General features: G+C 36.9%; 1 non-coding gene across 1 annotated transcript; it reads left to right on the forward strand.

Moving 5' to 3' along the window:
• The first annotated feature begins 11,451 nt into the window (after positions 1-11,451).
• Positions 11,452-11,524, forward strand: TRNAK-CUU. Its single transcript has one exon. It is a non-coding gene; the product is annotated as a tRNA-Lys (tRNA).
• The last annotated feature ends 1,308 nt before the right edge of the window (positions 11,525-12,832 follow it).

Raw genomic sequence — 12,832 nt, forward strand, 5'->3', positions numbered from 1 at the left:
GCCGAAGTAAGCCTTCATAAAATCAAATCTTAACCATTTCTTCTTCTTAATACCCTTCTAAGGAACAGCAAGACATTTGCCTTTTAAAATTCAGATCCAGTTATTTAATAGTAAGAGGTGAAAAAAACATTAAACAAATCTAATAACTGCCAAATTAATGCAATTTCCTACACTTATGTTTGGTAGCTGAAGACAAGCTAAATAGCTGTCTAACCTAAGGAGAATGAAAAAACAGTGTGCAAAAACACCCTTTAGAGAAAATGTCTCTCACCAATATCAGATGTAGTAGTAGGAATCAAAACTGAAGGAACTAATTTAAAATACATTCCAATATATTCTTATTAGGAGGTTAATTGTTCTTGGATTTCAGGGCTTAAGAGTACCTGAGTGTATGAGTGGTCAAAAGCAATTTGCTTTTGACATTACAGGATCAAGGCAGTTTTGAAGTCACATTGCATCTTTTTTGCCCTGCTTTAGATATCCCTCTAATGATCAACTATAAAGAACACTGTGGAATTAGTTTAATTTTTGATTATGCAGAAAGAAGTCAACTTGACTATGATAGGCTGTGTTGCACCTGGAGGGCTTAAAGAGCCATAATTTGATTTAACCAAGTGAAAAAAGCAAGCCTGTCATGGTAGAGGGAAAAGAGTATACGCTAGTTTGACAGCACCCTTTTTCTGCTAGAGGAGCTTTGCAAAATAATAGCATAGTTCTGGCCACTTTGACGTTCACACTCTTATTGCCCGTCTTCCTCAATCGTTGCAGCTATAGGTTACAAACTATTTTTTTTCGCATACTCTGTTAGCCTCTGAAAAAGTAATAGCTGTATTTGATATCATTTCTGAAATGAAAACAAAATCTTCCTGATTTCTTAGCATTGGTATGTAATTTGTCATGACTCATCCGCAACTGCCAACTTAAAGAGGTAACTACATGGATCTGAATCATTCTTGGTGTTCTGGACAGTATTTTCTCTGATTTCCTGAAGTTTACTGTTATTTAAAATATGGTATAAAACACTGGATTAGAGTGGTCTTCCACTCTAAATTTCTAATAAGCTCTGAAACCAGTGGGAACTATACACAGGGCAAGAAACTTTTTGAAGAACAACAAACAACATTAAAAACTTGCCTCTATCTCGAGTGAATGAATGCAACATGGACAAATCACTAAAATCTGAAATACAGCCTCTTTTTCTGTAGAACATTCTAAGTTATGTCAGCAGCAGTACTACACAAAAATACTGTTTACTGTAAAGATAACTAGTAGAGTAAAATCAGATTATTATTTTTTTTCTCCCTTGAATTGGAATTCTGCTAGACATTTTGGGCTAACTCTTTTGGGGAAGAGAGTTTTAATCTTTAGTACGCATTCAGTCCATTTATTTTATTGTGGTAGGACACAAATACAAGAGGACATTAATATTATTATGCCAGGTAAACGCTTTGTTGCATTGTATGTATTTTGAGTCATATCAGTAAATAGTCCAGTAAATATAATAATCATAAAGCATTCTACAGGCTCATAATCTTACAATGAACTTAATTAATATAAAAACAAAACCAAAGCTCAGTGAAGTACTCATCCAGCAACAAGATCATTTGCATGGGCAGTAAGATACAGATGATTAGCTTTTTGATATTCATGAGATAGAGGTTCTGTTTTCATTCTGGACCTTACATCTCTTATCAGCCCTCTTGCAGAGAGAGGACCTGAGGAAGAACGTGAGTGGGTCGTCTAGGACTTACACAGATGTGGCCCAGAAAATATTCAGGGGAGGATGTTATCTAAAAATCTAAATATCTGAAAGCAACAACCTAAATTAGTCACTCTACCACTTGGGGTTTGGGTTTCCTGTAACTATAAAGCAAGCCTAGGGAAACCAAGCAGAATTGGGCAGTGCGAGTACCTCCAGTTCACAAATTCACACTGAGCTCAAATTTGGCCAATAACCAATGGATTAGTCTTTTCCCTTCATCTGGCAATTTGCATACTCAAATAAAAAATTAAGCCACTCACAGAAAAGAAACAGAAAATCAGATAATTTATGGACGGGCTTACTGGGTTGCACAGAAGCCTGTCAGCTGTTTTTAACCAAGTAATAAAAGCTGTAAGACCATTTGACTTTTGGGTGTATGTTATCCCTAGGCAAAGTATCACACATGCATTCAATTAGCTTTTGCAGCACACTAATTTGAGTTTATGAAGCATATTGTCCCCACAGCAAAGAAATGCTGCAGGGCTATTGTAGAGTAGCATGCACCACAGCCTTACATGATTAATGAGTTTTTATTATTACTGCTAGCCTACACAAACAGATTTACAAATTATCCAGATTCAAGGTCTAGGTGGCCAGTTCTTCCTGTGCTTTATGTCAACACTTGAACTTTCCTTTATCTGAAATGTGAAGTTTATTTGAATAGAAACCGACTTTAGTATTTGGGGACAAAGGAAAATTTAAAAGAGCTTGATGTAGAACTTGGGAATGGACAATATATTTTATGAAAAGGATTCTACAAGAAGTGTAGTTTTTTAATTAGGAGGAAAGGTGTAATTTTCTTTAAGCAGTTCTGAATGATGGGATTAATCATGAGGAAAAAACTGTCAATATTTATTATGCCTATTTTAAAGTGAAGATTCTTGCTATTAAACTGGTGTGGATTTTTTTCATTTCCTTTTTTAGCATTTCATACTTACTAGCAATACCTCCTCTTTCACTTTACATTTAAAATACAAGTTTAAGATATATTCTTTGCTTGCATTTTTTTTAAGCAAGTGGAGCTAATTTCTGTTCCCTTTCTCCTGTTCCTGGAGTTTTTCTTGATTTCGAGAAACATAAATTGTCTAGGCCTACCAGAAGGAAAGTCCATGCCCCTTCTCTTTGTAATAGAAGACAAGCATTTCATACATAGTTATATATACTCTTTAATATACTCTTGGTACTACTGTGTACCAACTAGGCATCCTCCTCAGAAAAATACAATACTAGGAATCTGTTCTATCATGCACCAAGAAATGCAAAAACAATTTTTTGTTCCTTGCTTGTACACATGAGCAAATCAGAGTCTAGATCTGCCTCTGGCTTAAGTTGTGAAACTCTAAGGAAAAGAAAATATTAAGTATTAAAGCATAAATAAAAAAGTGATGGTTAACTTTGACAGTTACAGAAATACGCAAAGTATCTCTAGAAATTATATTTTATTGTATGTAGGCCAAGTAGGACAAACTCAAAAATTAACTCAAGGAAGATATCAAACTGTGCAGTCGTATTGCCAGCTCTACTATACTCAAAATGCAGCCTTTCTTTTTTTCATCACCTTTTCTTGGATGTTGTTGCTAAACTAAAGCAAGATATTGAGAGTAACATTCTTTTTCCTGATTATTTTTCTCTTCAGCTAATGTGAAGAAGGTTAAGTGGGGTTAAATACATAAATACATCTTATAATTAATATAAGCATAATATAAACATAAGTATAATATAGAAATATGTTATGCTAAATATAGTTAAAAAGTAGACAAGGTTGAGGTGGACTAGGCAATAAAGTCCTCTATTGTTCCAAGCAAATCAGTCATTAAGTGGTTTTGGTCCCCACCCAGGCTGGGCCTGGGTTTATATCTATGCCCTTTCCTCTCCCTACCAGGGGAGGTGTTAATAACTCACGTATACATAATTTACAGTGTCTCAGAGATTTGTTTTGTTCACTGCAAACTTCAAACCATCTAAAAGTCTGATCCTGTGTCTTTTGAAGTCTTGTCATTGATTTTAGAGATAGCAGTATCGGGTCTTCAGTAGACATTTAACTGACATAGCTGCTCTCATTTGTTTCTTCTGGCTACATTTTAGAGCTAAGTAAAAGCCATTCTTGAACACAAAAGAAAAAGCAGGAAGGGAATGATAGGGTCTCCATGGTCTAGAAAAGACAGGCTCAGCCACTTTGGCAGAAGAATAAAAGCAAAGGACTTGCTCATGTTTACAGGATGTATATCCCAGAGTGCACTTAGCATCCCAACTACACAAAAGAAACAGCTCATCAGCAAAAAGCCTTCTAATAAATCTATAAAGGCCTTTCAGCCTTTCTGTTTTGTTTCAGTGATTTTTCAAGCTATAGGAACTGTCTAAAAGCTTTCTCCCTTCCATCTTGTAAAGCAATGGTCAACACGTAGCATGGGGGAATGCTGTTTGTTTTGCAGCCTTTTCACTGATGTGGAAGTTAGCCGATACAGAACTCCTGCTTTATTTGTCCCAAATGAACATCAGTCGCTAGTGCAGGCTGGCTAATTCACACCATGAATTAAGTAATTTCGTTTCAGAACATTTTGTCCTCTATTACAGCCTTATTCTTCCTGGTTTGTAGACTATTGTCTCCTCCTCTTTCCCCCCATTCCTCAAATCTTTCACATTTAACTGGTTACACAGCTAGGAATATAACGTTTCAAAGATATAAATAATAATGAGCTCCTTTAATAAAATCAGACATAAGTTATGCAGCAGACGTCAATTATAATGGATTTTAAAGGTTTTGATCTAGAACCTGGGTGGCATTACATTTAGACTAATAACTGTAACTATGATTTATGTGTTTGCAACTGAAATGGTTTCAGTGCTTCGATATATGTCCAAAGTAAAATTTATAGTCTGCTACAGAATGTATAAATAATGAACAGCCATATGTCATATTGCATTTAAAAATTTGACTTCTTCCACAGCCAGCATAAGGTAAAATGAATTAAAATTTTAAGTTCATTGGGGATCAAGTTACTTTAATACTTTAAAGCAGCTCCACAAATACAAACCTGATTTAATTACTTTTCCTGCAGTAAAAAATAAGATACTTTTAAATTTGCAGTTGTATTCAAATTAAGCCACAACAAAGAGTAAAACCTATGCTGATAAGAAAGGAAAATTATTCACTTTTCTCCTAAAAATAATTGTCACTAATTTTTCCTTAGATAGAAAAACTTGGATAGCAGCTATTGACAAAGAAATGCTGCACAAAGAATTTAAATGGAAAGAAGCACAATTACTATAATTTTCAAATTAACTCCCTCCCCCAAATACCCATTTCATATTGGAAAAAAAATCTGTAATCTGTTTTGGTAAGATGAGCTGCATGTGACTATATGAATATGAATAAACACTGCAATTTTCCAGTTGGTCATTTGAAAATTAGAAGTGCACCTGACTAATATTCATGGTCCATTTGCAGCAGAAAGACCACCTGACCCTCTGTTACAGCAGGGATTGTTTTTCAGAATGTATCTACCTTTTCTAAATCTTGGTTTACACACTTTAAATCTTGCTGACCAAGCTATTCCTGGTTTTTTTTTTCTTAACTATCTGTTGAAATTTGTCATTGTCATGAATGGACTATGTACAAAAATCCGATGACAACTGCTATTTTATTAGTAGCTTATCGGGCGCCTTCTATTTTGCCTATAACAAGAGATGAAGCATAACAGGATTTCAGTCCTATGGGAAACAGAATGTGCTAAGATTTGACCCTGGGAGCCTCTTCTCCTTATGTCATCAGATCACTTCTGCACCAGGAAATGCTTCTCAAAAATTTTAGGTAGTTCTTCGGGTATTTATAGCAAGCAAAGTGCTAGGTGTTCAGCATTGCCTGTGGCTTGAAGCTTCCCTTTTCCTTTTATATGGGAATACTATTTTCTTTTATTCCCTGGAGTGTTGGTACCAGGACTGAACTTAGTGAGCTCTCCAAGAAGCAGAAATAAATAAGTGAAATATTTGTAGTGAAGCCATCAGCAGAGATGACATCTATTTCTCAGCAGACCCTTCTTTTGTATTATTGGGAAGTTATCTAACTTCTCATAGAAAATGCTATTGATTTTTAGCCAGTTTTGTCAACTAGTCAATAGCCACACACAGAGGCTACTTGTGATACACTACCTTTTTTTCCCTGTTAGAAAAAGTGCAACTGTATGTTGTGTTACCAATGTGGCCAGCTTCGTGGTTTTTTTCTCTTGAACTTTAGGCATTAATACATATGCTTGGTTTATAAATGTCGCAGTCTATTTTATCATCCCTCTAAAAAGGTGTCTTAGCTGAGACAGATGCTTTTGCTAAGAAGTAGTACTGGTGTCTTAGAGCTAACATGCCTTTGGGCTCTGACAGACATTTGGCAGCAGATTGAAACTGGGTGTCTGAAATGGTTACTGCTCTCACCTTGTCTATCACAGATTTAGTTTGTCTTGCTGCACCAGACTGAAGTCACGGAGGCGGTTTATGAGTACCTCAGATGCCCCTTTTCTCAGAAATGGCAACATCTGTCAGAGAAGGGCAGAAGACTAGGAGAGGAAATGTGGAATGAAAGCGCAAGTAGCTTGAAAATTCTAGCTAAATTTTTAATTCTTCTTTGAATAATGTAATTGGGCAAGCAAAAACATTTATAGAAAAAGAAGTTCAAATTCTATGATTGTGAGGGAACAACTCTTTTTGAATATTGAAATGTCAGTTCACCTGAAGTTATCATGTGAATTTAATCTCAGGAATATGACATACCATTCAGAGATCAGTTTGCTGATAGTTATTGAACATTGGGTAAAAAGCTGGGTTTGCGATGTTCAATTGGAACAGATCAATTCAGACTTTAATAACTTTTAAGACATAATGTTTCATTGCTCGATGAAGTTGTGGGGTGTGATCATAGAAATGGATACTCCTCTCTATAAAATATTATTGATGAATAAAATTTGAATTTTATTAAAAATTGGAATTTTTTTCCAAGATTGTAATAACACCAAACAATGAGTGAAGTACGTTTATTCAAGACATGAAATTCTTGCATCAGTTTGACAAGCCCAGCTCTCCACCTGTCTCTTTTCTTTCTTGAGTTTACCACTCCTGTTCTGTCCTGCCACGTTTATTCAAGAGCACAATGTTTTAATTTTCTCGTGCTTTGGCAAAGTCCTAGTGGAAAAGATACCCAAGTATCAAAATTTAATGTTAACTTGTGGATCTCGCTGTGTGAGGGCACCTGTTACTTGTGATATCCAATAATCAGACAGACATGTTGCCAGTTTCCTATCTACAGGAACACAGGTTTCAAAAGAGATTCTATTTGCAAACAGATAAGTCTGCATTCAGGTGTATCTTATCAAATGGGGCCGCAGACATTTTCTGATGATAATCAAGAGCACCTTGTCTCAACAGGAGTTTATTTCTTTTCTGCTCCCTTTAAACTATTGCCACAGCTTTTCAAAGAAATGGTTGGGTTTAGCTTTTTAGATTTTTTTTTTTTTTTTTTTAGGGATTTGTTACTAGAAATTAATTTTAGCAAAAGTCTGTTTATTAAGTTAGATGAGCTTAAGGAAAGGTCAGGAGACATTCATAGCACTGAAGGCTTGGGGAAATTCAGTAGCAGATGAGATCTGCTCTCATGATTTAGTCAGTTTAATGGAAATATAAATAGCTGGAATTATATCCTGTAGTCCAGGCATTTCATGACCTGGAAGTAAACTGGTGAGTGTTTTTTTGAAAAGGTATAGCTGTTGTTTTCTTTATATGGTACTATGTCCTTCAATAAATATGTTACCCATGTAAAGAAAGCTGTGCAAATATTGGCTACAGTATCAGAAACAAATGATATGATACTTTTTGTGGCAGGTCTACCTGCACTTTCCAACCTGGTTAGGTTTATTACCATTCAGCAGCTTCACCTTGAAAACAGCTGTCGTCATTGACTTGAACTTGCACATTCTACAGGTCTATGACTTCAATCATGTCACTCAGCAATTTCACTGTACTTCTGGTGCTTAGAAGAGAGGTAAAAAAAGAGATCTGTGGCTATTCATGTCACTGATAGATAAAACATTACTATAGTTCTTTTCACCTGTTGTCACTATTCAGACTGCACTAGGATTTTAAAGTGTGCTTTGTTTCACCAGATTTATCCTTACAAGTTCAAACATTTATTAATTTGCAACTTATGATTAGTTAAAAGACTTTGTTTTTGTTAAAACTGTAATGACTGGACTTAAACTTGTCATAGAAGAAGAGAATTGCCCTAGTTTATTTAACCTCTGCTTTTTTTTCTTAATTAACATTCAAACTGATTGAAAAGTTTTGGGGTTTTTTTTTCACCTTCCTCTTAACAGATCTGCAAATAAGTAAGAGTCTTCAGCTTGCAAATATCCTTGAAGTTGCTTTTCAGCTCCTTGATTGGGCTCAGGAGACAAGTTTCTGTATTTCATTGGATTGGAGTTGCTTGTTTATATCATGACCTTGTGAGACTGGTACTGAAAGTAACAAGCTGGACATCAAATTATTTTACTCCATTCCAAAAGTTTTGAACATTTCAATGATTTTCATATTTTAAAAAGAAAACTTTCTGTATTATTAGGTACTTAAAGAAACTGAGAAAACAATGGTTGATAGAAATTGGCTTTTTAAATTACTGTGTTACTTTGACTGTATTGTCATCAGTTGTTATTATTGTACTACCTAATCTGCATGCTTCAAGATTTGTTAAGAAATTAATGTTGGGGTTTTTTTGTGGTTTTTTTTTTTACACCAATATGCTTTTAACTAAAAGAGGAAGAACAAGCCTTCAGGAGTCATTGTTTTGGGGGAGAAAGTGAGCCTTCAAATAAGATGAAGCAGCAATAAAAAGTGACCACACGCTTTGGTTAAAGTTCAAGTCCTCAGTGAAAGATTGTTGTGAGAATGTCATTTATGTGACAAATGAGTGCTTCATTCAGACATTACATTTAGAGAAGAAATTGTCATAAACATAGGGTCGAGGTTTTTTTCATAATTTCCCTTCTTGATCAGTGTTGCTTACAGATATTTTCTTTTGGGCAATTATCATCAATCTTGTCTTTACTTAAAATGTTTTTTTATCCTTTCCATAGTGTTCTGGAGAACAAACCAAACTAAACCCTTTCTTTTATTCTTACATTCCTGCAAGAGTTCCTTTTATAATGTAACGTAGCCACCTCCCAAGGATTTGTGATCTCTTGTGATTTGATACTTGTATTGTCCTATACGTGTGAAGACTGAGAAATATTCTGTGGGTGTGGAGTTTAAGCTGCTTAAAATCCAGCTAATTATATGCAGTGTTTCCAAGAGTCTGATGACTTCACAAATGTGTGAATCCAAGTCAAAACTCCAACAAAGTTGCAGGGGTTTTCAGAACAGTAATTTTTATTCAGGCTTATCTTGGGAAGAGAGATGTGTGTGTTCACAAGGAGAGAGAAGGGGAAGTGTTGATTTCTTTTGTTCCCTCATAATATTGAAGATCCAAGATCTATTTGGAAAGTTTTTTTATTTCTGTTTTGTTTATGAATTATAATGCCTTAGTGCATTTATCCTTGAAAATAGTTACATTTAAAGAATAGGTAGGACTGCAAGATCTCAGTAACTGAAAACTGAATCTTGTGATTCAGTTTGTGAGGAAGATATTTTGCAATAAGTTTAAAAAATCAGAACCTTTGATTATTTTTTTTTCTATCAACTTTTTAAAATGAGATGGTATAGAGTCACTTTAGAGGAAGCAGGCCATTTTAATATTTGGTAAAGCTTGAGAAAATTCTTTTTTTCTGAGATCTCCAAGGTGTCCTCAGCAGTAGCATGAGAAAGTGTATAATGCACTTAACATTTCTGAATTAAGGTGTGCATGTGTGCCTACATTCAATGCTAAAAAGGGGGTTTAGGAGTTCTTTAACCTCCGGAGAGAAGATAACCAAAAACTTCAACCACCTTCTCAGGTCACCTTAGAGTAACTTTTGGTAAGCCTGAATAAGCAGTTAAAAGTAACTTGTATTTAGTGCCTGTGACTGACTAAACCCTTAGAAGGTGAATGTTGACATTGTCTAAACCCCTGCAACAGAAGAAGGCTCAGTGGGGATGAGCAAATGTGCTGTGCCCGTGAAGCTCAGAGAATAATCCAGGGTGTGATTGACCCACAGCTGCTGTAGAGAAGGGTGGCTTTTTTTTCTTAGATAAACAGCTGTCAACAGTTGAGTGGAAACAGGTGGTGTAAATGTTGCTCCCTGAGTTAGCCAGACCAACATGGGGAGAGTGAATAAGTGGTTCAGCCCAATATGGAGTATAAAAACTCAGCAACTGGCAAGAGAATTTTGATCTGGCTTCAACCCACATATTTTTTCCCAGCAACTGGAGCCACATCATGGTGGTGAGTATGTTACAGAGACTGGTAACGTTGGTGTTGCGATTGAACTGTGTATTGCAATTGCTGTATCTTTCTAAGCATAGCTAATGTTCGTATTGTGTTTTCAGTATATTTTGTAACACTATGCTAAATTGGAAGTCCTGTGTAACATCAAGTATCTTCAAATAAGTGAACTTCATATTAAACATTACACCTTCCATGTGTGGAATATCTTAAAAGAACCTGGTCAGAGAGTATTCCCACACATATCTCAAAGAGGAAAAACTTGCCCATGGAGACAGTTTTTCAAAGGCATGGAAGAAATTTAGGTCAAATTCAGTTAAAACGTGGTCATTCTGCTTATATCAGCAGTGCCTTTCTAGGACCCAACTTGGCATTAGTCATACAGGAATAAAAATAGTTTAATCAGCATTTCATCCTCTCTATTGAGGGACTAAAGTTATTCTGGTAGTGTGATGACCTTAGAAAGGTCTGACTTGCCATGTGGGAGGCCTCACCAATATTTGAAGGCCCCTGTGCCACAGATTATAGTATGCCTGTTTTACAGTCTGTAATACTGTATTTCATATTTGGGATGGATCCTTACAGAGCGACTCGCAGTTCTTAAGTTGAACCATTGACTTCAGCAAGATTATTAGCAGTAATGAAAACATGCCAGGAAATACAGCGGCTTTGCTAATAGATTTTTTTTGTAGACTTATTATGGATTCATTTTACCAAATTGAAATAAATATCTTAATGAAATTGTGAGTAGTTTTCAAGTGTAGTTCATTATGTTAATTTGCTAAAAAATTAAATGGAACTAAAAGATTATTAATGCAATATTAGTGGAATATATGAAACTAGATTTTGCCAAAATGAGTAGAAAATAAATGCTTAAAAAGGATTCATACTATAAAAGATATGATAGTATGAAGTATATTCTATTTACTGATGATTGTTCTGGACCCAGTCATAAATTCACCTATGAAGTAAGTAAGACTAAGATGTTTAATGTCATACAGAATTGTTTATTGGAGTTCGCCATTGCAGTAAAAGAAAGATACGTTATCGATTGTGTATAGCAGAGTGCATAACCCCATAGTATTTGTCAGGTGCACTCTCATCAAATGCAATATTTCTGAACTTGTCAGTGAGGTGTCAGTTAGCTATATTCAGTATTGGCCTGGACAAAAGCCCACTGAATTCAGGGGGAGTCTTTATATTTATTTCAATGGACTAGCTTCAAAAGCCTGTTCTATGGGTCATGGCAGAATCAGGTAATCTTGGTTGAAAAGATGAGTCTCTATGCCTATGTGCCTGGCTAGCTCAGTCGGTAGAGCATGGGACTCTTAATCCCAGGGTCGTGGGTTCGAGCCCCATCTTGGGCATTTTCCTTTCAGAATTCTCAATTCTTGGTGAGGCAAGGAAGGTGGTCACCAAAACCACCCCCGTGGACTTCTGGAGGGCAAACTTTGGCCTCTTTAAGGCACTGGTTGAGAGAGTCCCTTGGGAGATGGTCCTGAAGGGCAAAAGGGTTCAGGGGCGATGGACACTCTTTAAGAAAGAAATCTTAATGGCTCAGGACCAGGCTATTCCCATGTGCCGCAAGTCAAATCACTGAAGAAAATGACCTGCCTGGCTGAACAGGGAGCTTTTGCTAGGACTCAAGAAAAAAAAGGAGAGTTTATCATATTTGGAAGAAAGGGCAGGCAACTTGGGAGGAGTACAGGGATCTTGTTAGACCATACAGAGAGAAAATTAGAAAGGCAAAAGCTCAGCTAGAACTAAATCTGGCCACTATTGTAAGGGACAATAAAAAATGTTTTTACAAATATGTTAACAGTAAAAAGAATCCCAGGGAGAATATCTATCCTTTAAGGGATACAGAAAGGAATGTAGCCCAGAGATGAGGAAAAGGCTGAGGTACTTAATGTCTTCTTTGCTTCAGTCTTTAATAGGTAGACCAGTTATCCTCAGGGTACTCTGCCCCCTGAGCTGGAAGGTGAGGATGAAGAGCAGAATATACCCCCCTTAATCCAGGAGGAAATAGTTAGTGACCTACTGTGCCATCTGGACACTCACAAGTCTATGGGACCTGATGGGATCCATCCAAGAGTACTGAGGGAACTGGCAGAGGTCCTTGCCAAGCCACTCTCCACCATCTATCAGTGATCCTGGTCAACAGGGGAGGTCCCAGATGACTGGAGGCTTGCCAATGTGACTTCCATTTACAAGAAGGGTTGGAGGGAGGATCTGGGGAACTACAGGCCTGCCAGCCTGACCTTGGTACCGGGGAAGACTATGGAATGGTTTGTCTTGAGAGCACCCACATGGCAAGTCCAGGACAAGCAGGGGATTGGGCCCAGTCAGCATGGGTTTGTGAAAGGCAGGTCCTGCTTGACCAACCTGATGTCCTTCCACGACCAGGTGACCCACCTAGCGGATGAGGGAAAGGCTGTGGATGTTGTCTACCTTGACTTCAGCAAGGCCTTTGACACTGTCTCTCATGGCATACTCCCTGAGAAGCTGGCGGCTCATGGCTTGGATAAGTGCACTCTTTGCTGGGTGAAAAACTGGCTGGATGGACGAGCCCAGAGGGTTGTGGTGAATGGGGTGAAATCCAGTTGGCAGCAGGTCACAAGTGGTGTTCCCCAGGGTTTGGTGTTAGGCCCGGTTCTGTTTAATATCTTTATCAA

Source organism: Haliaeetus leucocephalus, unplaced genomic scaffold, assembly GCF_000737465.1.
Source record: "Haliaeetus leucocephalus isolate CR32 unplaced genomic scaffold, Haliaeetus_leucocephalus-4.0 Scaffold636, whole genome shotgun sequence".
Classification (NCBI taxonomy): Eukaryota; Metazoa; Chordata; class Aves; order Accipitriformes; family Accipitridae; genus Haliaeetus; species Haliaeetus leucocephalus.